Raw genomic sequence first — 25,755 nt, forward strand, 5'->3', positions numbered from 1 at the left:
ATGGACTGAATCAAATCACGGTGAACCTAGAAGATGTGGTAGGCCTGATTGACAAACTGAAGAGTAGTAAATCACCTGGACCGGATGGTATACACCCCAGAGTTCTGAAGGAACTAAAAAATGAAATTTCAGACCTATTATTAAAATTTGTAACTTATCATTAAAATCATCCATTGTACCTGAAGACTGGAGGATAGCAAATGTAACCCCAATATTTAAAAAGGGCTCCAGGGGCGATCCGGGAAACTACAGACCGGTTAGCCTGACTTCAGTGCCAGGAAAAATAGTGGAAAGTGTTCTAAACATCAAAATCACAGAACATATAGAAAGACATGGTTTAATGGAACAAAGTCAGCATGGCTTTACCCAGGGCAAGTCTTGCCTCACAAATCTGCTTCACTTTTTTGAAGGAGTTAATAAACATGTGGATAAAGGTGAACCGGTAGATATAGTATACTTGGATTTTCAGAAGGCGTTTGACAAAGTTCCTCATGAGAGGCTTCTAGGAAAAGTAAGAAGTCATGGGATAGGTGGCGATGTCCTTTCGTGGATTGCAAACTGTCTAAAAGACAGGAAACAGAGAGTAGGATTGAATGGGCAATTTTCTCAGTGGAAGGGAGTGGACAGTGGAGTGCCTCAGGGATCTGTATTGGGACCCTTACTGTTCAATATATTTATAAATGATCTGGAAAGAAATACGACGAGTGAGATAATCAAATTTGCAGATGACACAAAATTGTGCAGAGTAGTTAAATCACAAGCAGATTGTGATAAATTGCAGGAAGACCTTGTGAGACTGGAAAATTGGGCATCCAAATGGCAGATGAAATTTAATGTGGATAAGTGCAAGGTGATGCATATAGGGAAAAATAACCCATGCTATAATTACACGATGTTGGGTTCCATATTAGGTGCTACAACCCAAGAAAGAGATCTAGGTGTCATAGTGGATAACACATTGAAATCGTCGGTTCAGTGTGCTGCGGCAGTCAAAAAAGCAAACAGAATGTTGGGAATTATTAGAAAAGGAATGATGAATAAAACGGAAAATGTCATAATGCCTCTGTATCGCTCCATGGTGAGACCGCACCTTGAATACTGTGTACAATTCTGGTCGCCGCATCTCAAAAAAGATATAATTGCGATGGAGAAGGTACAGAGAAGGGCTACCAAAATGATAAGGGGAATGGAACAACTCCCCTATGAGGAAAGACTAAAGAGGTTAGGACTTTTCAGCTTGGAGAAGAGACGACTGAGGGGGGATATGATAGAGGTGTTTAAAATCATGAGAGGTCTAGAACGGGTAGATGTGAATCGGTTATTTACTCTTTCGGATAGTAGAAGGACTAGGGGACACTCCATGAAGTCAGCATGGGGCACATTTAAAACTAATCGGAGAAAGTTCTTTTTTACTCAACGCACAATTAAACTCTGGAATTTGTTGCCAGAGAATGTGGTTCGTGCAGTTAGTATAGCTGTGTTTAAAAAAGGATTGGATAAGTTCTTGGAGGAGAAGTCCATTACCTGCTATTAAGTTCACTTAGAGAATAGCCACTGCCATTAGCAATGGTTACATGGAATAGACTTAGTTTTTGGGTATTTGCCAGGTTCTTATGGCCTGGATTGGCCACTGTTGGAAACAGGATGCTGGGCTTGATGGACCCTTGGTCTGACCCAGTATGGCATTTTCTTATGTTCTTATGTTCTTATGTACTGAAACCTACAGATCAAACACAAATCATAAGAATACAGAAAACACAATGGTACAGTTACCATGTACAGGAGAAAGTACATAACAGGAGTCTCCCAAATAATACAGAGACCAATTAAGAGCAAATCAATATCAAAACATTGATTCATTTTAGAACAAATTCCTATTACATTTCCCATGTCTTTTCATGCATGGCACTGTTATTCCCCAGCTCATATGTCATTTTTTCAAATAGGGCCCCCTTGTGTACCTGTTTCTTCCAAAGTGCAAGTAAGACGGTTGTTTTCCAGAATGTGACTATTGTGAATCCTGCCAACAACAATAGTCTACTTAATTTGCACAAATACAAATTCAATAAACCTAAATGCCCTCCCCCCCCACTGCCACAAGCATAAAACAGGGTTAAAGCAGTCCCTAGAATGTCCTCAGATTTACATGTGCATGGATGTCCCTTCCTCACCATACCTTCTCCAACAGAGTCTCGAAGAAGAGGGGGACAATTCCACCCTGCGACCACAGAGAGACATAGCATGAGCCATCTTTTTCTAATCCCCTTCCTGCAAACTCAACCTTGAGGCGCTTAATTTTAACTTTTTAACATCAGAGAGAGAGAAAACCTTTTTAAGATATTAATGAAATGTTTTAAATATGTATGATTTATTTTTTGTATTTTCATCGATTGCATTTTATTTTTTGTTTTACTCTGTTATATCTTATGAATAATTGCTCTTTATCTATTGTTGTTATTTATGTTTTATATATGGAAACCATTGTGATGGCCACTCTGAACGACGGTATATAAGAGCTTAATAAATAAAAATAAAATAAATGATCTGTATTCCACTGATTGAACAAAACAGTCAAAGGAGCTCTAACTTCCAAGGTCTGGATAATCGCCTTACACAACAAAGGGCTACTTCTACCGCCTTTATCAGCACTAATTTGGGAACTCTTTTTGAGGGAAACACTACAGTTAAAAGCCTTCCAGGATCATCGGCTGGCAGGAATGCTATTCAGATAGCCAAAGCAATCAAAGAAGAAAGCAAAGACTCTAAAGTTGATATTATCATCCATCTGGGAACAAACGACCTTGCTAGTAACAGCATCCAAGCGGTACAGAGAGATTTCCATTCTCTAGCAAAGCAGATTAGTCACATGGCGACAACCATTGCCTTTTCAGAAGTGTTACCTGTTCATGGCAAGGGGAAGGAGAGGCTATATCATATTGATAACTTTAATATATGGCTCAAATCCTGGTGTAAAGAACAAAGTTTTGGATATATTGGGGGCTGGGGCCATGTATGGAACAGTAAAAAGCTCTTTGTCAAAGATGGCTTATATCTGTCTGTGAAGGCAACAGAATGAGGATTAGAAGCCAAAATGTCCAAATTCCAATCCTTTATTGAAGAATTAAAATCTTTAAAAAGCCCAGAATTAAGGAAAAAGGATCCTAAGTGATAAATTCAAATCCTATGTCATAAGGCATTTAAACTAGATGCCGGAGGTGGCAGAAGGAAATTAGAATTTCACCCCCCCAAATACAAATGCAATGGAAAAGGGTGAAGTGGATAACAAATGTCAGCTAAATAAGTCACAAAAGGAGTCCAAGAAAAGCAGTAACCCGAACGAGAAAAGCTGGAAAGATATGAGCACAAATGCTGGCAGTTTGGGCAATAAAATCCGATATATGCAAGCCCTAATGGTGGAGGTGGACTTGGACGTTGTTGCTGTCATGGAGACGTGGTTCACGGAATCTCACGATTGGGATACGGCCATACCGGGCTATAACTTGTTAAGGAAGGACAGAGAGGACAGAAAAGGGGGAGGAGTGTCTCTTTATGTCAAAAACAATATCCAAGCATCTGAGCTGCAAGGAAGATGGGGCAAAGAAGAAGCATTTTGGGCCGTCCTAAAAAAAGATGATGGGGGCATCCATTTTTATTGGAGTGGTTTACAAGTCCCCAAATAAAATGGAAGAACTTGACAGAGATCTGGTTGAAGACATCCAAAAAATGGGAAAGAAGGGAGAAGTGGTGATTGTTGGAGATTTTAATTCAAAAAATCACAAGCAGATTGTGATAAATTGCAGGAAGACCTTGTGAGACTGGAAAATTGGGCATCCAAATGGCAGATGAAATTTAATGTGGAAAAGTGCAAGGTGATGCATATAGGGAAAAATAACCCATGCTATAATTACACGATGTTGGGTTCTATATTAGGTGCTACAACCCAAGAAAGAGATCTAGGTGTCATAGTGGATAACACATTGAAATCGTCGGTTCAGTGTGCTGCAGCAGTCAAAAAAGCAAACAGAATGTTGGGAATTATTAGAAAAGGAATGATGAATAAAACGGAAAATGTCATAATGCCTCTGTATCGCTCCATGGTGAGACCGCACCTTGAATACTGTGTACAATTCTGGTCGCCGCATCTCAAAAAAGATATAATTGCGATGGAGAAGGTACAGAGAAGGGCTACCAAAATGATAAGGGGAATGGAACAACTCCCCTATGAGGAAAGACTAAAGAGATTAGGACTTTTCAGCTTGGAGAAGAGACGACTGAGGGGGGGATATGATAGAGGTGTTTAAAATCATGAGAGGTCTAGAACGGGTAGATGTGAATCGGTTATTTACTCTTTCAGATAGTAGAAGGACTAGGGGACACTCCATGAAGTTAGCATGGGGCACATTTAAAACTAATCGGAGAAAGTTCTTTTTTACTCAACGCACAATTAAACTCTGGAATTTGTTGCCAGAGAATGTGGTTCGTGCAGGTAGTATAGCTGTGTTTAAAAAAGGATTGGATAAGTTCTTGGAGGAGAAGTCCATTACCTGCTATTAGGTTCACTTAGAGAATAGCCACTGCCATTAGCAATGGTTACATGGAATAGACTTAGTTTTTGGGTACTTGCCAGGTTCTTATGGCCTGGATTGGCCACTGTTGGAAACAGGATGCTGGGCTTGATGGACCCTTGGTCTGACCCAGTATGGCATTTTCTTATGTTCTTATGTTCTTATGTTCTGGATGTAGACTGAAGAATCCCTTCTGCAGAATCTAACAGTAGTAGAGAGATAGTGAATGCCCTGCAAGGGGCTCTGTTCAAACAAATGGTAATGGAACCCATGAGGGAGGGAGCTATACACGATTTAGTGCTCACTAACAAAGATAATGTCTCTAATGTCCGGGTGGGAGCCCACCTCAGCACCAGTGATCATCAAACGGTATGGTTTCATCTCACAAACAGGATACGGAGAAATCACAGGATCACCCGAGTTTTGCAATTCAAAAACATGGACTTTGTCAAAATGGGGAAGTACCTGGAGGAAGAACTAGAAGGCTGGGAGAAAATGAGAGATGTGGCACAACAGTGAGCCAAACTGCAAGCAGCAATTACCAAGGCAACTAATCTATATGTTAGAAAAGTAAAGAAAAAGCAAGAGAAAAATGAAATCTATTTGGTTCTCAAAAGGAGGTGGCTGATAAAATAAAAGCTAAAAGAACAGCATTTAAGAAAAATAAAGGATCCCAAAGGGAGAATCATAAGGAAGAATATCTGGTGGAACTGAGGGAGATGAAGAAAGTAATCAAGAAAGCAAAAAGTCAAGCGGAAGAAAGGATTTCCCAAGAGATAAAGCAAGGTGACAAAACATTTTTCGGATATATTAGAGAAAGGAGAAAAGTCCAAAGTGGTATAGTGAAATTGAAAGGTGAAAAGGATCAATGTATGGAGAGGGATGAAGAAATGGCAGAAATATTAAACGAATACTTCAGTTTGGTGTTCACTAAAGAGGACCCTGGAGAAGGACCGTTGCTAGTTAACAAGATACTAGAGGGGAGTGGAGTAGATGAAACTCGGTTTACAGAAGAGAATGTATGGGAAGAGCTAGGAAAACTGAAAGTGGACAAAGCCATGGGGCCTGATGAGGTTCATCCTAGGATACTGAGGGAGCTCAGAGATGTGCTGACAGGTCTGCTGCGTGACCTGTTCAATATGTCCCTAGAAATGGGAGTGGTGCCGAATGATTGGAGAAGAGTGGTGGTGGACCCGTTTCACAAGAGTGGGAGCAGAAAGGAGGCTGGAAACTACAGGCCGGTTAGCCTCACTTCGGTGGAGGGAAAAGTAATGGAGTCCTTGCTGAAAGAAAGAATAGTGAACTATCTCAGCAAAGCTTTTGATACAGTCCCACACAGGAGGCTTGTGAATAAAATGAGAAGCATAGGAGTGACAGAAGACAATGTGTGATGGTAAATGGAACTTATTCTGAAGAGACAGTGGTGTTAAGTGGAGTGCCGCAAGGATCGGTGTTGGGAATGGTCCTGTTCAATATTTTTGTGAGCGATATTGCGGACGGGATAGAAGGTAAGGCTTGTCTTTTTGCAGATGATACTAAGATATGCAACAGAGTGGACACACCGGAAGGAGTGGAGAGAATGAGACAAGATTTAAGGAAGCTGGAAGAGTGGTCGAAGATATGGCAGCTGAGATTCAATGCCAAGAGGTGCAGAGTCATGCATATGGGGTGTTGAAATCTGAAAGAACTGTATTTGATGGGGGGGTGAAGGACTGATGTGCACGGAGCAGGAGAGAATCCTTGGGGTGATAGTGTCTAACGATCTGAAGTCGGCAAAACAATGTGACAAGGCGACAGCTAAAGCCAGAAGAATGTTGGGCTGCATAGAGAGAGGAATATCTAGTAAGAGAAAGGAAGTGATGATCCCCTTGTACAGGGCCTTGGTGAGGCTTCACCTGGAGTACTGTGTTCAGTTCTGGAGACTATCTCCAAAGGGACAGAGACAGGATGGAGGCGGTCCAGTGAAAGGCGACCAAAAAGGTGGATGGTCAACATAAAATGACTTATGAGGAGAGATTGAAGAACCTAAATATGTATACCCTGGAGGAGCAGGAGTGATATGATACAGACTTTCAGATACTTGAAAAGTTTTAATGATCCATGAAAAACAACAAACCTTTTCCATTGGAAAAAAATCAGTAGAACTAGAGATCACGATTTGAAACTCCTGGGAGGAAGACTCAGAACCAATGTCAGGAAGTATTTCTTCATGGAGAGGGTGATAGATGCCTGGTATGCCTTTCCAGAGGATGTGGTGAAGACTAAAACTGTGAAGGATTTCAAAGGGGCATGGGATAAACACTGTGGATCTATAAAGGCTAGAGGATGGGAATGAAGAGAAGAGCCATTGGGTGGCTTGCTGGAATGGTGGCTACTACCTGGTGATTACTACCCTTTCGCAATAAGCCTTCACGCAACTCCAACATTGCTCTCTGCTTCAACGGCAAGGGGAAATGTGAAAAGAGGATTTGCATTCAAACAACAACCAACAAGGACTGAATTACACAGTTTGGGTAAACAAATAAGCGTGGGGGTAGCTTGCTTATTGCGGCGGTTATTACCGTAAACCAATTAAGCCTGATACTTCACTTTGAATGCACATACAGCATTGCTCTCTGCTTCAACGGCAGGGGGGAAAGTGGAAAAGAGGATTTACAGTCAGACAACATCCAACTAGGCATTGACCTGTGCAGTCTGAGTAACAAGCATCGGGGTAACTTGCTTGATGTGGCGGTTACTACCCATATCCATTAAGCCTTATGATTCACCTCTGATGCAACTCCAACATTATTCTCTGCATCAATGGCAGGAGGTGGCAGGAAATTCGAATCAAACAGTTACCAACAAGGGCCCTGAACTTGGTGGTCGGTGAAGCAGATAAGTATGGGGAAATAGTGTAGGAGCTTGCTGGGCAGACTGGATGGGCTGTTTGGTCTTTTTCTGCTGTCATTTCTATGTTTCTACATAAAGATGACTTTGACCTTAGTCATTTGAGTCTCCAAATCATATTTTGGAGACTCAAATGATATCCATCCCTTATCATCCCACAACTGACCCAGGAACCTGAGAGCCACCTTCCACCAGTATTCCATATCAGCCTAGAAAGTAAACACAGAAATGTTAGGGTTGGCCTTCAACAATGAGGTGGGGGAGAGCTCACTATTCGGTACCCTGGTCTCTCAACAAAAGATCCGCCATGTCCTCACTGTATGTGCAACAATGTAATTGGATCTAAGAGCGCGTTGAAGTAGTGGAGAAAGGGGAGGCATCATAAACAGAGAGGTCAGATCAACTCCTTCCACCACTCCGGCCTCTAAAGAAAGGCGAGCTATTCCTTAGTTGTGGTTCATCCAGTCTTTAGGTCAAGCTAGTCTAGATGCCCAGTAATAAGCTAAGAGATGAGGCAATGCCATACCACCGTTAAGTGTGGTCCGCCAAAGGGAACTCAGTTTAACCCTGCCAAATAAAACGTGACATGTCTCTGTTAAAGTTAGCAAGAAAAACATCATAGGCAATTAATTTGGGATGTGCAGAAAAAGAAATTAATCAAGGGTCTTCACGTTGAGGGTAGTAATTGTCCCAGCACAAGACACAAACATAACCTGCCAATCTCTCATAGTCTCTTGACTCTTTGGAACCACTGGCACATAATTCTTCTGATAAAGGTCAGCCCATTCGCTTTGGATGAACAAAGAGTACACAGTGTGCAACTTAATGACAGAACATGGGAAAGGAGGAGATTTGAGCTAAGTTCTCTTACCTGGATGAATGGATTTTTCAAGGCATAGCTAAGTCTGGTTATTCAATTGGATTTGGGTTTATTCACTGTTTCTATCAGCTTTTCCCACATACCATTTTCACATAAAAAGGAGAGTTTTAGAATGATTATGCAAGTGAGAATCATTTCAAGAGCCAATTGGCTTTACGAATGAGGATCATCTTAAGACCGTATGAGCTCATGATTTGAAATCTGAAGTCCTTTTCCTCCTTATACACACACACACACACACACACACATATATATATATATATATATATATATATATATAATAAGTTTAAAATATAAAACATAATAAATATATTTTATTTCGAATGTGCTCCTGGAGTTGTTTTCCAGGATGGTGGCAAGGGTTTGTGTTTAATACACAAACCCTTGCCACCATCTTAGGGTGTGGATTTTAGTTGGATTTGCATTGTGGATTTCTGTAAACAACATTTTGCAACCATTTGATCAACTATCAGTAAAATAAGTTTGAAATCACACAGCTTCTAAGTTTTTATTGCTATCATAGACTTGAGAGATTAACAGTTCTGTTTACCAGGGACTTATGGTGGCCATATAATGGTGGTGCATACAAAAGGCCCTTGACGTTAAGCTTTCCAATACAAGACGCCCTGGACTACTCAGAAGAATAAGCTATCCATGGAGATCTGGGCAAATAGGCTCTATTTAAATATTGTGGGCCCTTGGGTACAGTCAAAAGGGTTTTATCCCTCCCAGGGGTTACGTATGAAATTACTGCAATACCTGAATTGTAATTCAGCCTGAGCTCAGATTTGGAGAAGGTGAGTAATTAACTCCATAATCCTTTAGCTCATCAGCACATGTCGGCTTACAGGTACCCTACTCCATGACTTCTGCCGCCGCCACCACTACCGCTATAGGTGGCAGTGCAGTCATTTTTCAAACAGGGTGGCTCCATTGGGAACCATTGTACTAGACGGACCAGGTTAGGTCTGCATAGACTGTAAGAGGCAGAAAGACCCAGCTGCAAAGCCAAACATAATGAGATTGTGTAATGCAGGGTTTCCCAGACCTGTCCTGGTGAGCCCACAGCTCGTCAGGTTCTCAGTTTATCCACAGTGATAAATACAGGAAATAAATGTGCATATACCAAGTCTCTAATATATGCAAATTAATCTAAGGCTGGTGGAAGGCTATCCAGCGCCCTAGATAAACTTTCAGACTTGCACCCCTCTCCGGCCCTGACTGCTGAGACAGTAGTGCAGGCTGTGATCCCTAGCTGTCTGAGACCTGACGCAGCAGTGAGGAGGAGGAGGAGGGCAGGGAGAGACTGAGCTGGTGGCAGCAGCAACCATCCAATCAAAAGAGAAGAGAGATCTGGCAGAAGAGAGTCAGTGGGATAATTTCGGCACAGCTGCCACTGTTGGTGAGCAGAAAGGCAAATACAGAAGTAACTGGTCCTTCCTTAAAAGTGGGTGGATGGCACCCATAGGTTACTGAGATTTTGCTGCCTCTCCCTCCAAATTTTGGTGCTATAGGTCAGGGATGGGGCCACATTATAAGAGCTGAGGGGGGAGTTCCACCCCCTTGAAGCTCCAGGTGGGGGGTGTTCCTCCTTGGAACTCCTCGACATGACAACTCATCCCCCAGCACTTCCTGCAGGCAAATCAATTCCCAGCAGGATTAAGCGCCATCATTTTTAGCACCCAAGGAGTCCCTTCAGTCATGGATCCCAACCTCTATCTAGAAATGCAAGCCGCTTTCCTGGCTGATAGACCGCCTCACCTCTGTCATAAATGCAGAACACAGGCAGACCCTCACCAAATAAGAATAAAAAGTCCATAAAGTATAAATAGAAAGAGGCAGACAAAAAAAATAAACTGGAAACCACTACAAGCAAGTGCAATAATGCAAAAACAGAACTATCAAAATTCCTCATAAAACAAAATCAAAAAATATAAAATCAAATCATGATATGCTAATAAAAATGTTTCAAAACAGATGAACAACAGAACATATAATAATTAAGAAGAATAAGGATTAAAAAAGGTTAAACATGACCCCCAAATCAATTTCAAAAGAGCAGGTATATCAAACACCCGATTATTAAAACTAATAAGGAAAAAATTCCCTCCTCTCCATACCAGGGGACTTTTGATTTCCAATCACCCTGAGATTGTAGTGAATTAGTGGAGGGATGACACATTTTCTCCTCTCTCTCTCATACACACATTCACACATATACACTCACAAACCCTTCTACCCTCTCTTATTCCCTTCTTCCACTTTCTCCCTCCCCCTTACCTCTCACTCATCTTTCAGTCATTCATCCTTTCCCCATCACTCACCCTCTCAGTCATTTACCCTCTTTCTCTTTCCTCTCATTCAGTCACACTCTTTCCCACTCAATGCCCTCACTCCCATTTACCCTCTTCCCTCCCCTCTGTCATTCACCCTTCACTCCCTTATCTTTGTGTCCTTCATCCCTCACTCCCATTCAATCCTTTTTCTTCTTTGTCACTCACTCACTCACCCACCCACTCAATCCCCTTCCCTTCCTTCATTCTTACCTCCTTCCCTCTGTCAGGCTCCCTCACCCTCACTCACTCACTCACTGCTTTCTCTCTCAGTCTGGCTCCTCTCCTTCCACTCAATCCTTTCCCTCTCAGACAAGCTCCCCCTTCCACCAATTCATTCTTTTCCCTCTCAGTCAGGCTCCCTCTCCCCTACTTGCTCTCTTTCCTCTCACTGAAGGCTTCTCACCCACTTTCTTCCTTCCCTCTGTCACTCTCTCTCCCCACTCCCTTCTTTCTCAGTCACTATCCCTCCCTCCACTCCCTTCTTTCTCAGTCATGCCCCCTCTCCCCTTTCACTCCAGACCAGCGAATGAAATAGGAGAAGACCTCTGCATTCTGCTAGAAGCAGGAGGAAGAGAAGAGACTTAATGGGCGATGGCGGTAGGGAGAAGAAAGCAGACATCGAGCATTGCTGGTAGACCTAAAGGGAGATATCTCATGTTTTACCACTGAATCACCAAATATGGATCATTTTAGCCAAGAAATGTACAGGCCAAATACTGACAGGCCCCAAAAGCACTATCACAGCTCAGTGGAAAAAAGAAAACTTTTGCCCTGATACACTGAAAATACCTTATCAAGATGTGTCTGTTTGCATAATAAAAAAGCAGTCAGAAGGACAGTACAACTTAAGCTCATAAGCTGGGAGTCAGGGACAGCCAAGGCGAGTTCATAGGTCAGAAAATCCCCCACCCTTGGGAGGCACTTGGAGATAGAGAAAAACACTCTGGCATACAACTTGGCATACAGACATGGCAGTTCTCCCCCCCCCCCCCCAAAGAAATGGGGAGGGAAAAGATCTGCAATGCGGCAAAGACCCTTCATCCACCACGTGATTATGCATATTTATCAGCTGGAAAGTATAAGACAGGGGGGCAAATAAGGGAAAGGAGTGACCCTGGAAGCAAAGGACCCCCTGGAGGCTGAGAAAGAAAAATCCTGAAAGTGAACCTTGAGAGTGGAAGGGGAGCCTAAGCAGACCAGCACCCCCTGCTATCGAAGAGGGAGAAGACTAGGTGTGGCCAGGAGACCGGAGAGAGGAGACGCCCTGACGAGAGATGGTGGTGAGCAGTCTGAGGCGATGGGGAGCTGAGAGCAGCCCAACATCTCTGCCTGTAAGGGAAGGGACCAGAAGTAAGCCCCCAGACAGCCGGTAGGTCTGCCAGAACCCGTGACAGAGTCAAGACTCCTCACCTGCCCACGCTCTCTAGCTGGAGCCTGCTTCAGAGGTAAACAGGGGAGATCACCTGAAGTCTGGACCAGGGGTAAGTAACTTAGCCATAAATATTAATATATTAAGCAGGCTCAGGTTTATGCCATGTTGTAACCTCCCATGGTACAGAACTCTCTTTAGGGAAAACTGGTGCTTAGTGGCCAGAATGTTAGAGACAGGAATTGTTGTTATTTTTTAAATGCTATATCATGCCAAATCTGATAAATAAAAGTCTGTTTCTGAGGAAAATACATGTTGTTTTTTTCCTGAGCTTAGGATCGTGAAGTAAGGTGAGAGGGTAACAGAAAGTGTCCTGTAGCAGACATGTCCCTGCACCCCTAAACTTGCTTACAGACCCCATCCCACTGGCGGCAAAAGCAAGAAGAGGCCCATGCATAACACAATTGGAGCAGAAGGGAACCCATTCAGCTGCTGCTCCTCCTTCTGTGCAGGCCCTGCGGTATTCAAAATTCTTGGAGCTAGCACTTCCTTTAGGCTGATCTCATGCATCATGAGATCAGCTAGCCCCGCGATTTTTGAATACCATGGGGCCAGCACAGGAGAAAGATCAGCAGCTGTAGATCCCTCCTGTTCTAGGGTGGATCATGCACAGGCCTTGACTTGTCTTCACCACCGATGGGATGGGGTCAACAGGCGGCCCTCTTCTTTCTTTTTTGTGGACCCGCCCCCTCCCCACGTGTGTTGCCCCGTGCATTTACATAATTTGCACATCTGTGAGCACAAGGCCTGGGTAGGAGGAAGAGAAAAAGCTTCATGGCCGCCAATGGAGCACAGCCCGCAGGCAACAGGAGGAAAGAAGAGGCCTAGCAGCAGCAGAAGAAAATAAGAACTGCCTGCTGAACTCAACCTTTTCACTGCCACAAGAGAAAGGGAAGACTGAGCCTGATGGGTGTGTATGTGATAGAGCAAAGGTTTGCGTGAGCGAGAGCATCTGTATGTGTATGTATGTGAGAGCATCTGTGTGTGTGTACATATACATGTGTGTATTAGAGCATGTGCATGTGTGAGCATGTATGAGAGCATCAATGTGTGTGGGTGAAAGCGAGTGTATATATATGTAGGAGAGAGCATCTGTGATTGTGAGAGCATCTGTGTATGAGTGAGAGAGACCATCTATGCATGTGCCTGAGAGCATGTGTATGTATGAGAGGGCATGTGTTGTGTTTGTATATGTGCATGTGTGTATGAAAGCATATGCATGTGTGAGCGTGTTTGAGAGCATCAATGTGTGTGGGTGAAAGCGAGTGTTATGGTTGTGTGTGTTTTGTGGATCCTTGGGTGCTGTGGAGATGACCACGCCCACGGGGAGGAGCCACAGCACTGGGCTACACTCGTATCATACAAACACAGGCAATTATTTTATTGTACAGCTATAGTCTCCACCAGAGATGGCAATAGTGAGGCAGTCTCAGGGATCTCGGCAGAGGGAGCCCTTCTCTCCTAGATGATGTCAGGAGGTTCCACTGTAGGTGTTCTAGCGAGGAGACTCTGTAATGAGAATGGCTGATGTTAGTACTCACTAGTAAGCTGTAGATAGCGATTCCACCAGGTATGTTGTCGAAGATACAGGCACCGAGGCAGGGAGAGCAGGCCCTCGAGGAGCGAGTACCTGTTCCCTGTAAGGCACCTGAAAGAAAGCAGAGGGCCTCTGAGGAGCGGGTACCCAGGTGAGAGATTACCCCAAAGGGCAGAGAGAGAGCTTCCTGCGGCAGCACGGAAGTGGCAGAGTAGCGTAGACAGGAACCGATTCGAGTCCTTGCTAACTCAATGAGACAGCAAATGAATGGTGGTTATATACCCGATGGCGTGATGTCAGCAAGGGGGAACACCCTCGAGGTTCGCGCCAAGGGTGGTTCAAAGATGTGGGTTGTGCGTGCGCGCTCACCCTGAAGGTACCTGGGAGGAACAATGGCGGAAGGCTGCACCATAGCCGTTCTGGCGACGGCAGAGAGGTTGGCTTGTAGACGCTGTAGTAGCCATCTTGCCCAGGTAAGCGGGAGGAGCCATGAATGAGGTGAGGCAAATGGGGCGAAGCCGTCTAGCACCGACGGACGCAACAGTATCCCCCTTCAAAGGGCGTCCACGCTGTTTCCTACCAGGTCTTCTTTTCTGAGTATGCAAGTGATGAAAGTACTGTAGCATCTCTTTATCCAGGATATTTGACTTGGTGTCCAAGAGATTTTTTCAGGGCCATACCCTTCCCAAGACAGGAGGTATTCCCATACTCTGTCTCGTCTTCTCACATCAAGAACTGCTTCTACCTTATATTCAATGTCTTCTTCAGCATCTATAGGTGTAGCATCTGGTACCCTTGTTGGAGAACTCACTAAGTATCAAAGGCTTCAGTAGTGAGACGTGGAATGCATTGTAGATCTTTAAAGTAGATGGTAGCTTCAGACTATAAGTGAGATTGCCCAGTCGTGGAGAATGGGAAATGGTCCAACGAAGTGAGGAGCGAAGTGAGCTGAAGGAAGTTTAAGTCTTAAGTGCTTCGTGGAAAGCCAGACTTTGTCACCAGGCTTGAAGTCTGGAGCCTTACAGTGATGAGCATCGTATCCTTTCTTTGGTCAGAGTCCTGCTTTAGTAAGCATCTCTTTTGTCTGAGTATTAGGAATCTGTTAGGAAAGCTCTGTGTTGGAGCTGGGAGTTAGCAATCTGGTGTGTTCCGCTATCTGATGGGAGGAGTAATCAGATAGGAGTTAGCAATCTGTTATAGTTGTGGGTGGATCCCTGGGGCAGTGGCAGATGACCATGCCCCCTGGAGGATATCCCGAGAGGGACCACTGGCTAGGCTTGAGTATGGAGACAGACAAACATTAGTTCTTTTATTAAATAGGTTTTTTAAGCCAACAGAAGTGGCAGTAGTGAGCTGATATGCCCGGCAGGGCTGTAGTCCCTCAGGTACTGGAACAGCGATCCAGGATGGCTGAGCTGTTGAGAAACTGTAGAAAGTGAGTAGGCAGAGTAGGCAGAGTTCATGAACAGAACTAGATGACAAAACTCACATAAGGTCTCAAGGAAGCTCAGGTGCTGGAAAGGTTTAGGCCCTCGAGGAGCGAGTACCTGGTTCCAGGGAAAGCTCTGAGAGAGCGATGGTAACTCACAATTGTTTGTAGCAGCGATAGCTTCCAAGCAGTAGAGAATCTTCAGAGTGTCCAGGAACATGGGCCCTCGAGGAGCGAGTACCGGTTCCTATCTGTAATCTAAAAGTAAAGAAAAAGAGCGAGGCCCCCGAGGAGCGGGTACCTCTGGTAAGTCCGAGGAGGCAGAATAGCTTGGGAGGTGTAGCCGAAGCAATCCCCTTCCTTGCTAACTCAGTTAGATAGTGAAATAGAGACCTTTAAATATTGGAAGCGGATGACGTCATCTCAGGGGGACGCCCCTGAGGTTCGCGCTCTTGCTGGTACTTCAGAGCGCGCGCGCGCCCTAGGTCTTCAGGCAACATGGTGGAACTGCAACGTCGTGCCAGTCCGGGGACACCAGAGAGAAACGGCATGGAGATGCTGCGGCAGCCAGCCAGCCATCAGACCCGGAGGGGAGTCGCCACAGACGTAAAGAGGGCGGAGTGAGGACGTCGAGCAGCAACGGTCGCAACACTGAGTCCACAGTTGTTGGATGTCTTTGGCAGTTGATTGAGCTGCCGGGGACAACACTGATATCAGAAGTGGCAAAGGTGGCATAGGTAGTCGTCTGTAGATCACTTCGAAAGGTGATACTCCCATGGATGTTGCTGGATGGGAATTTATTGCAAATTCTGCCCATGGTAGTAGGTAGGGATGTGAATCATTTTTGACGATTTAAAAAATCGTCCGATATTTTTTAAATCGTCAAAAATCGTTAGAGTGCGCGATACAATAGAAATTCCCCCGATTTATCGTGAAAAATCGTAAATCGGGGGAGGGGGGAGGGCGGGAAAACCGGCCACACCCAAAACAACCCCTAAACCCACCCCGGCCCTTTAAAACTAAACCTTCCTTCCCCCACCCTCCCGAACCCCCCCAAAACTTTTTACGAGTACCTGGTGGTCTAGTGGAATCCCCGGGACCGATCTCCCGCTCTCGGGCCATTGGTGCCATTTTGATGCCACTAATAAAAATGGCGCCAATGGCCCGATAAAAAAAAAAACCCACCGACCCTTTAAAAATCGACCCCTTAGCTTCCCCCACCCTCCCAACCCCCCCAAAAACATTTTAAAATTACCTGGTGGTCCAATGGGGGCGTGGGGAGCGATCTCCCGCTCTCAGGCCATCGACTGCCACTAATAAAAATGGCGCCGATGGCCCTTTGCCCTTACCATGTGACAGGGTATCCGTGCCATTGGCCGGCCCCTGTCACATGGTAGGAGCACTGGATGGCTGGCGCCCAATTGGACCGGACAATAAAAATTTTAAGATTTGAATCGGAACCGGAACCGATCAGATTCCGGTTTCGATTCACATCTCTAGTAGTAGGTCGCTCCAGTCATTCTGGCGAGTGTTCACATAGGCACGAATGAACTGCTTGAGAGTCCTGTTCATTCTCTCCGTTTGTCCGTTGGACTGTGGATGATATGCGGAGGTGAAATCAAGAGAGATGTTGAAGTTTTTGCAGAGTGCCTTCCAGAAGTTGGCTGTGAATTGAGCTCCACATTCGGAGACTATGTGCTGAGGCAGACCATGCAAACGGAAGATGTGCTTTATTTTATTTATTTATTTAAGTTTTTTATATACCAACATTCAAGACGGTAGTCCCATCATGCTGGTTCACAAGAAACAGGGGTGCAATTATAATAAACTTTACAATTTGAACAATAGTGCAGAAAAGCAGTTACATGTAACAAGGAAATAAATAACTTGGAGTAAGAAGGAAAATGAAGATCAGATAATTATATATATATATAATAACATTGTAAGAGGTGGCTATTAATGCTATTACTAGTGAAGTGTGTTGATTGATGGGAGTTAAATAATGTTGGAGTTAGGAAAGGCCTGCGTGAACAGCCACGTCTTGAGTCTTTTCTTGAATGTTGAGATGCTGGGTACCATTCTAAGATCCGGGGGAATGGAGTTCCATAAAGTTGGACCGGCTGTGGAGAAGGCCCGATCTCTAAGCGTGATGTGTCTGGTAGTTTTGGCTGGAGGTACTTGAAGTGATCCTTTGTAAGCATCTCTTGTCGGTCTTGTTGAGTAGTGTAATCGGAGGGGGATATGGAGATCGATTGGGGCTAATTGATGGATGTTTTTGAAAATGGTGAGAATGGCCTTGTAGATTATTCTGAAGTGGATGGGCAGCCAGTGGAGGCCCATCAGGATAGGGGTTATGTGTTCTCTTCTCCTGGTGTTAGTGAGTATACGGGCGGAGGCATTTTGGACCTTTTGCAATGGTTTGGTGTGTGATGAAGGGGAGACCAAGCATGAATGGTGTTACAATAGTCCAGCTTTGCGAAAATGATTGATTGTAGAATCGTTCTAAAGTCATGTGTGTGGAAGAGAGGGTCGTATTCTTTTCAGCACTTGGAGCTTATAAAAGCAGTCTCTGGTGTTTTTGTTGATGTTAGCTTTCAGGTTTAGGTGATTTATGAATAGTTTGGTGAGTTCCATGGCAGTGGGTAAGCCTGGGAGAGCCACAAAGTGCGCCATCTTCGAGAACCGATCTACGGTTACCCATATGGTGTTGTTCCTTCCAGATGATGGTAAATCTACCACTAAATCTGTGGCAATATGTGTCCATGGTACTTCTGGCACTGGCAAGGGTTGCAATAGACCTCATGGACGACCCGGTGGTGGCTTCTGTTTAGCGCAGTTAGCGCAAGAAGCAACGTAGGCGAATGTGTCCTCCTTCATTATAGGCAACCAGTTGTTGAGGTCCCAGTCGCGGCAGCCGCAACTAGGCCTTTACCTCCTTGGTCCCGGCCCGTCTCTGAGGGTCTGCGGCCTGTTTCACGGCATCCCCGCGGGGGAGACGCCGCCGAGAAGCCCTGCCTGGATGCCTTCTCCCTAGGCGCACGCTCGTGTGCAAGCCGCGCTTATGAAGGCCGTTTCCCGCCACTGAAGGCTCCGCCCTATCCGTGACGTCAGACGCCACGGCCTATGTAAGGCCGCCGCGGAGCCCAGGACTTTGCCTTGCAACGGGGTTCCTTGCTGTTCTCTGTTTGCACCGTGCCCCGGAGTGTGCTATTGCGTTAGCAACTCCTTTCCTGCCTGAGACTTGTTTCACTCCGTGCCCAAGTCTTGCTTCTGTCTGGCTTGCTTGCAGTAACCTGTTCTGCTTCAGTTCCAGCTTGGTTCCAGTAGCCAGTCCTGCTTCAGCTCCTGTCTGGCTCCAGTAGCCAGTCCTGCTTCAGCACCTGTCTGGCTCCAGTAGCCAGGCCTGCTTCAGCTCCTGTCTGGTTCCAGTAGCCAGTCCTGCTTCAGCTCCTGTGTGGTTCCAGTAGCCAGTCCTGTTTCAGCTCCTGTCTGGTTCTAGTAGCCAGTCTGCTTCAGTTCCTGCCTGACCGCTCATCCCTGCCTGCCCGCTCCAGCTCCAGCTTCCGTGATCTCCTAAGTCCCAGCGGCCGGGCTCCTACGCGCTCCTCCTGGGGGAGTACTGGCTTCCAGGGTGAATCACCTAAGTCCCAGCGGCTGGGCTCCCACGGGCTCCTCCCGAGGGAGTACCGGCTTCCAGGGTGAAGCTCACGTCCAGCTCCTGCCTGGTATCCGCCTCCCGACCTGTCACTCACTAGAGACTATAGTACACCTCTCCCCAGTCTCTCACAGGTCAACCCAAGGGTCCACTAAACAGCTCACTTACAACACCAGTAATAGGTTTGACATTTAGACAGGGTCCTACATTGTCCAGGATGTCCTGAAAGTTTAGAGTCGTGTGCCCAATCCAATAATTTTTTTCAGAGGTTCTTGGGTACAATAGTCTTTCCAGCAGGCACTGAGTGGGTAGAGGCCAAAATGACCTTCTCAGGGTCGATGATGTATTGTGGTTCTTCCGATAAATCCTCGGAGAGGAATGAGCAAGATAGAGTGTCAGCTCTGATATTTTTATTTCCAGGGCGGTACTTGAGGACAAAGTTGAATCTGTTGAAAAACAGCAACCATCTTGCTTGTCTATGATTCAGGTGCTGGCATTGGTGGAGGTACACCAGGTTCTTATGATCTGTGAAGACTGTTATTTGATGTTGCATTCCCTCAAGCCAAGGGCGCCATTCTTCGAATGCCATCTTTATCGCTAGGAGTTCCTTATCTCCTACTCCATAGTTTTTCTCTGCCGGAGAGAATCAACTGGAGAAGAATGAGCAGGATTGAGGCACCTTGGAATCACCCGTCTGGCTGAATACGGCCCCTACTCAGACGTCGGATGCATCAACCTCCACGATGAAAGGCTTGGAGGGGTCTGGTTGTTGAAGACACGGCTTGCTTGGGATTGCTTCCTTCAGTTTCTGGAATGTGGCAATACCCTCTGGAGACCAATTTGTGGCATTGGCACCTTTCTTTGTCATAGAGGTAAGCGGCACTGTAAGTGAGGAGTAATTCTTGATGAATGTCCTGTAATAGTTGGTGAACCCTAAGAAGCGTCTGAGAGCTTTTAACCCGGTGGGTTGCTCCCATTTCTTGATACTCTCCAGCTTCTGTGGTTCCATTTGAAAACCCTGTTTGGAGACGATGTAGCCTAGGAAAGGCACTGACTCTTTGTGAAATTCACATTTGGATAGCTTGGCATAGAGATGATTTTCTCTGAGTCTCTGTAATACCCTCTTAACATCCTCCTGTTGAGTGGTCATGTCTTGCGAGAATATTAATATGTCAACAGGTAAATGACAACACACTTGTAGAGAAGGTCCCGGAAGATGTCGTTCATTAGATTTTGAAAGACGGCCAGGGTGTTGCACAGGCTGAATGGCATCACTAGATATTCGAAATGGCCGTCCCGCGTGTTGAAGGCCGTCTTCCACTCATCGCCAGCTCGAAAGCGAAGCAAATTGTAGGCTCCTTTCAAATCCAATTTGGAAAATATTTGAGCTCCTTGTAGTCTGTCAAATAGCTCTGAAATCAGAGGCAGGGGATAGCGGTCCTTTATTGTTATTTCATTGAGGCCCCTGTAATCGATACATGGACGTAACGTACCATCCTTTTTGCCCACAAAGAAGAAGCCTGCGCCAGTAGGGGACTTGGATGGTCGTATGAAGCCCTTTTGGAGATTCTCCTGAATATATTCGGACATGGCTTTGTTTTCTGCCACGGACAGGGGGTACTCTCTACCTTTGGGTGGCACCGTATTCGGCTTCAGGTTAATAGCGCAGTCATAGGGTCTGTGAGGTGGAAGCACATCTGCAGCTTCTTTTGAGAAGACATCTTGAAAAGATGCTTATTGGGGCGGCAAACCTGACATCACTGGGGTAGTAGGCATACAAGGTAATGGAGCTACCTCCTTCAGGCATTTATTATGGCAGTCTGGACCCTATCTTGATAGTTCCAGTGTAGCCCAATTAAATTGAGGCATATGCTGCTGTAGCCAAGGTAATCCCAGTACTATGGGGTGCATTGCCTTCTCTAACACAAAGAAGGAGATGGTTTCCGAATGGAGGGCACCAGTCTGCAGACACACTGGTTCTTTACATAACGTTACTTCACCCAGTAAGGGCTCTCCATGGATGGATGAAAGTAGTAGTGGAGGCTTCATAGTGGAAGTGGGAATCCGCAGATGCTCCACTAATCGATGTAGAATAAAATTGCCTCCTGCCCCGGAGTCCACAAGGGCAAGAGTCTGATACTCGAGGGGTCCGCAGATCAAGGATACAGGAAGAGAGAGCGGAGGAGAAGGAGTGGTAAAACCTTAGAAGAGTCCTCCTGCAGGACTTAGGTCTGCCAGTTTCCCGGACATATGGGGCAATTCTGGACAGCATGGCCGGCTTGTCCACAGTACATACATAGCCCTAATTTTTTCCGCGTTCTTCTCTCTTTTGAAGTTAGATGACTGCGGCCTAACTGCATAGGTTCTTGTTTAGTGGCTGCTGGAACCGGAGGGACCGGCCTGGGAGTGGACTTGGCTCGAACCTCATCCAAGAAGGGTCTCCTGAAAGTCTTGGTCTCATGAACCTTGTCGCGGAGTCGGCGATCGATTCTTGTAGCCAACTTCACTAGTTCAGCCAAGGTCTCAGGCATTTCCTGAGCAGCGAGCTCGTCTTTCAGACGAGAATTCAGTCCTTCAAAGAAGAGGGTTTTCAGGCATCTCGGGTCCCAAGATAGTTCAGACTCCAGTGTCTTGAACGCGATAATGAAGTCAGCTAGTGGTTTGTTCCCTTGCTTCAGGTGAACCAAAGAAGATCCTACAACTGAGTCAAGTCAAGAAATCCTCCAATGTCATGAAGGATTGGATCCTCGCGCTCCCACAGCGAGGAAGCCCAAGACAATGCTCGTCCGTCAAGATACGACAGGATGTATGTAGTCTTGGCATAAACTGTGGGAAAGTAGCCAGGTTGTAATGCAAAGTGCATGCACCACTGGTTAATGAAGTCTCTGCATCTCCAGACTTCTCCCGAGAAGCGGGTGGGTGCTGCTAAAGGCACTTTGGTCTTGACAGTCACCTCAGACGGTATAGTCTCTTTACCTGAGATGGAAGGCGAGTTCATCTGTGTATGTAGTAGACTTAATGCAGAGGTCAGTCCTTCCAGTGTAGTCTGCTGTACAGAGATCCACTGAGCCAGGCCTGGAATGGCCTGCAATGCGGTGAGCTGAGCCGGATCCATGGAGTTAGCAATCTGTTATGGTTGTGTATGTTTTGTGAACCCTTGGGTGCTGCAGAGATGACCATGCCCACGGGGAGGAGCCCCGTGAGGAGCCACAGCACTGGGCTAGACTCGTATCACACAAACACAGGCAATTCTTTTATTGTACAGCTATAGTCTCCACCAGAGGTGGCAGTAGTGAGGCAGTCTCAGGGACCTCGGCAGAGGGAGCCCTTCTCTCCTAGATGACGTCAGGAGGTTCCACTGTAGGTGTTCTAGCGAGGTGACTCTGTAATGAGAATGTCTGATGTTAGTACTCACTAGTAAGCTGTAGATAGTGATTCCACCAGGTATGTTGTTGAAGATACAGGCACCAAGGCAGGGAGAGCAGGCCCTCAAGGAGCGAGTACCTGTTTCCTGTAAGGCACCTGAAAGAAAGCAGAGGGCCCCCGAGGAGCAGGCACCCAGGTGAGAGATTACCCCAAAGGGCAGAGAGAGAGCTTCCTGCAGCAGCACGGAAGCAGCAAAGTAGCATAGACAGGAACCAATTTGAGTCTTTGCTAACTCAATGAGCTAGCAAATGAATGGTGGTAATATACCCAGATGACGTGACGTCAGCAAGGGGGAACGCCCTCGAGATTCTCGCCAAGGGTGGTTCAAAGACATGGGTTGCGAGCGTGCGTGCAGCCTAGTAGGTACCTGGGAGGAACAATGGCGGAAGGCTCCACCATAGCCATTCTGGGGACGCCAGAGAGGTTGGCCTGTAGACGCTGTAGTAGCCATCTTGCCCAGGTAAGCAGGAGGAGCCGTGAATGAGGTGAGGCAAATGGGGCGAAGCCGTCTAGCACCGACGGACGCAACAGCGAGTGTATATATATGTATGAGAGGGCATCTGTGTATGTGAGAGCATCTGTGTATGAATGAGAGAGACCATCTATGCATGTGCCTGAGAGCATGTGTATGTATGAGAGGGCATATGTTGGGTGTGTGTGTGTGCATGTGTGTATGAAAGCATATGCATGTGTGAGCATTTGTGAGAGCATCTATGTGTGTGGGTGAAAGCAAGTATATGTATATGTATGAGAGAGCACCTGTGTGTGTATCTGAGAAAATGTGTGTATGGGAAAGCATGTGTTGTGTATGTGTGTGAAAGAGCAAGTGTGAGAGCGGGTGTATGGGGTGAGAACATGTATGTATGAGAAAGCATGTATGAGAGTATCTATGTGTATGTGAGCACTTGTATGAAGGAGAAAGTTCCTGCCTCCCCCATACTAATCCACAGCAATCTTAGGGAGACCAGAAATCAAAAGTTATCAGGTATGGGGATCACAATGATGCCAGTAGGAAGGGTGAGACACATGATGGGAAGGGAAGGAATATGAAGAAAGGAAGGGAATGGAATGGAACAAAGGTGGTGGTGGGGGGGGGGGGTAACTTAGAGGAAAGAAGGGAAGGGAGTGAAAGGGGAGAGGGGGCATGACTGAGAAGGAAGGGGAGTGGAGGGAGGGAGAGTGACTGAGAAGGAAGGGAGGGAGTGGAGGGAGGGAGAGTGACAGAGGGAAGGAAGAAAGTGAGTGAGATAGCCTTCAGTGAGAGGGAAGAGAGCGAGTAGGGAGGGAGCCTGACTGAGAGGGAAAGGAATGAATTGAGGAAAGGGGGAGCTTGTCTGAGAGGGAAAGGATTGAGTGGGAAGGGAGGGAGCAAGACTGAGAGAGAAAGCAGCAAGTGAGTGAGGGTGAGGGAGCCTGACAGAGGGAAGGGGGTAAGAAGAATGAGGAAACGGAAGGGGATTGAGTGAGTGAGTGAGTGTGTGAGTGTGTGAGTGACAAAGAAGAAAAAGGAGTGAATGGAAGTGAGGGATGAAGGGCACAAAGATAAGGGAGTGAGGGGTGATTGACAGAGGGGAAGAGGGTGAATGGGAGTGAGGGGATTGAGTGGGAAGTCGAGTGACTGAATGAGAGGAAAGAGAAAGAGGGTAAATGACTGAGGGGGTGAGTGATGGGGAGAGGATGAATGATTGAAAGATGAGTGAGAGGGAGGGAGGAAGTGGAAGATTGGAATAAGAGAGGGTAGAAGGCTTTGTGAGTGTGTGTGTGTGTGTGTGTGTGTGAATGAGAGAGAGAGGAGAAAGTGTGTCATCCCCCCACTTCCATTAATCCACTACAATCTCAAGGTGATTGGAAATCAAACGTTCCCAGGTATGGAGAGGAGGGAATTTTTATCCTTATTAGTTTTAATAATTGGGTGTTAGATATATCTGCTCTTTTGAAATTGATTTGGGGAAATGTTTAACCTTTTTTAATACTTATTCTTCTTAATTATTATATGTTCTGTTGTTCATTGGTTTTGAAATATTTTTATTAGCATATCATGATTTGATTTTATATTTCTTGATTTTGTTTTATGAGGAATGGTGATAGTTCTGTTTTTGCATTATTACACTTGCTTGCAATGGTTTACAGTTTAGTGTTTTTTTTCTGCCCCTTTCTATTTATACTTTATGGACTTTTATTCTTATTTGGTGAGGGTCTGCCTGTGTTCTGCATTTGTGACTGAGGTGAGGTGGTCTGTCAGCTAGGAAAGCGGCTTGCATCTCTTGTAGAGGTTGGGATCCATGACCGAAGGGGCTCCTTGGGTGCTCAAAATGATGGCACTTAAGCCTGCTGGGTACTGATTTGCCTGCAGGAAGTGCTGGGGGATGAATTTTCGTGTCGAGGAGCTTCAAGGAGGACCACCCCCCACCTGGAGCTTCAAGGGGATGGGACTGCCCCCTCAGCTCTCATAATGTGGCCCCACCCCTGACTTATCGCACCACAATTTTGGTGGAGAGGCAGCAAAATCTCAGTAACCTATGGGTGCCGCTTACCCACTTTTAAGGAAGGACCAGTTACTTCTATATCTGCCTTTCTGCTAACCAACAGTGGCAGCTGCGCCAAAATTATCCCACTGACTCTCTTCTGCCAGATCTCTCTTCTCTTTTGATTGGATGGTTGCTGCTGCCACCAGCTCAGTCTCTCCCTGCCCTCCTCCTCCTCCTCACTGCTGTGTCAGGTCTCAGACAGCTAGCGATCGATCGCAGCCAGCACTGCGGTCTCAGCAGTCAGGGCCGGAGGGGGGGGTGCAAGTTTAAAGGTTTATCTAGGGCGCAGGATACCCTTCCACCAGCCTTAGATTAATTTGCATATATTAGAGACTTGGTATATGCACATTTATTTCCTGTATTTATCACTGTGGCTAAACTGAGAACCTGACGAGCTGTGGGCTCACCAGGACAGGTCTGGGAAACCCTGCATTACACAAGCTCATTATGTTTGGCTTTGCAGCTGGGTCTTTCTGCCTCTTACAGTCTATGCAGACCTAACCTGGTCCGTCTAGTACAATGGTTCCCAATGGAGCCACCCTGTTTGAAAAATGACTACGCTGCCATCTACAGCGGTACTGATGGCGGTGGCAGAAGTCGTGGAGTAGGGTGTCTGTGAGCCGACACTTGCTGACGAGCTAGAGTATTCTGGAATTAAATTACTCGCCTTCTCCAAATCTGAGCTCAGGCTGAGTTACGATTCAGGTACTGCAGTAATTTCATATGTAACCCCTGGGTGGGATAAAACCCTGATGACTGTCCCCAAGGGCACACAATAATTAAACAGAGCCTATTTGCCCAGTTCTCCATGGATAGCTTATTCTTCTGAGTAGTCCAGAGCATCCTGTGGTGGAAAACTTAGCTTCAAGGGCCTTTTATATGCACCACCATTATATGGCTGCCATAAGTCCCTGGTAAACAGAACTGATAATCTCTCAAGTCTATGATAGCAATAATGTTGGATTCGTGGACCCTTGAGCCAGCTGGGACAGATGAAGACTCACCGTGGGGAGGCCTACAGTGGATGTCGAAGCCGGGAGGCAGCAATGAGCAGGAGGCTGAAGGGATCTTCACCACTGGA

This window comes from Rhinatrema bivittatum, chromosome 3 (genome assembly GCF_901001135.1).
Source record: "Rhinatrema bivittatum chromosome 3, aRhiBiv1.1, whole genome shotgun sequence".
NCBI lineage: Eukaryota > Metazoa > Chordata > Amphibia > Gymnophiona > Rhinatrematidae > Rhinatrema > Rhinatrema bivittatum.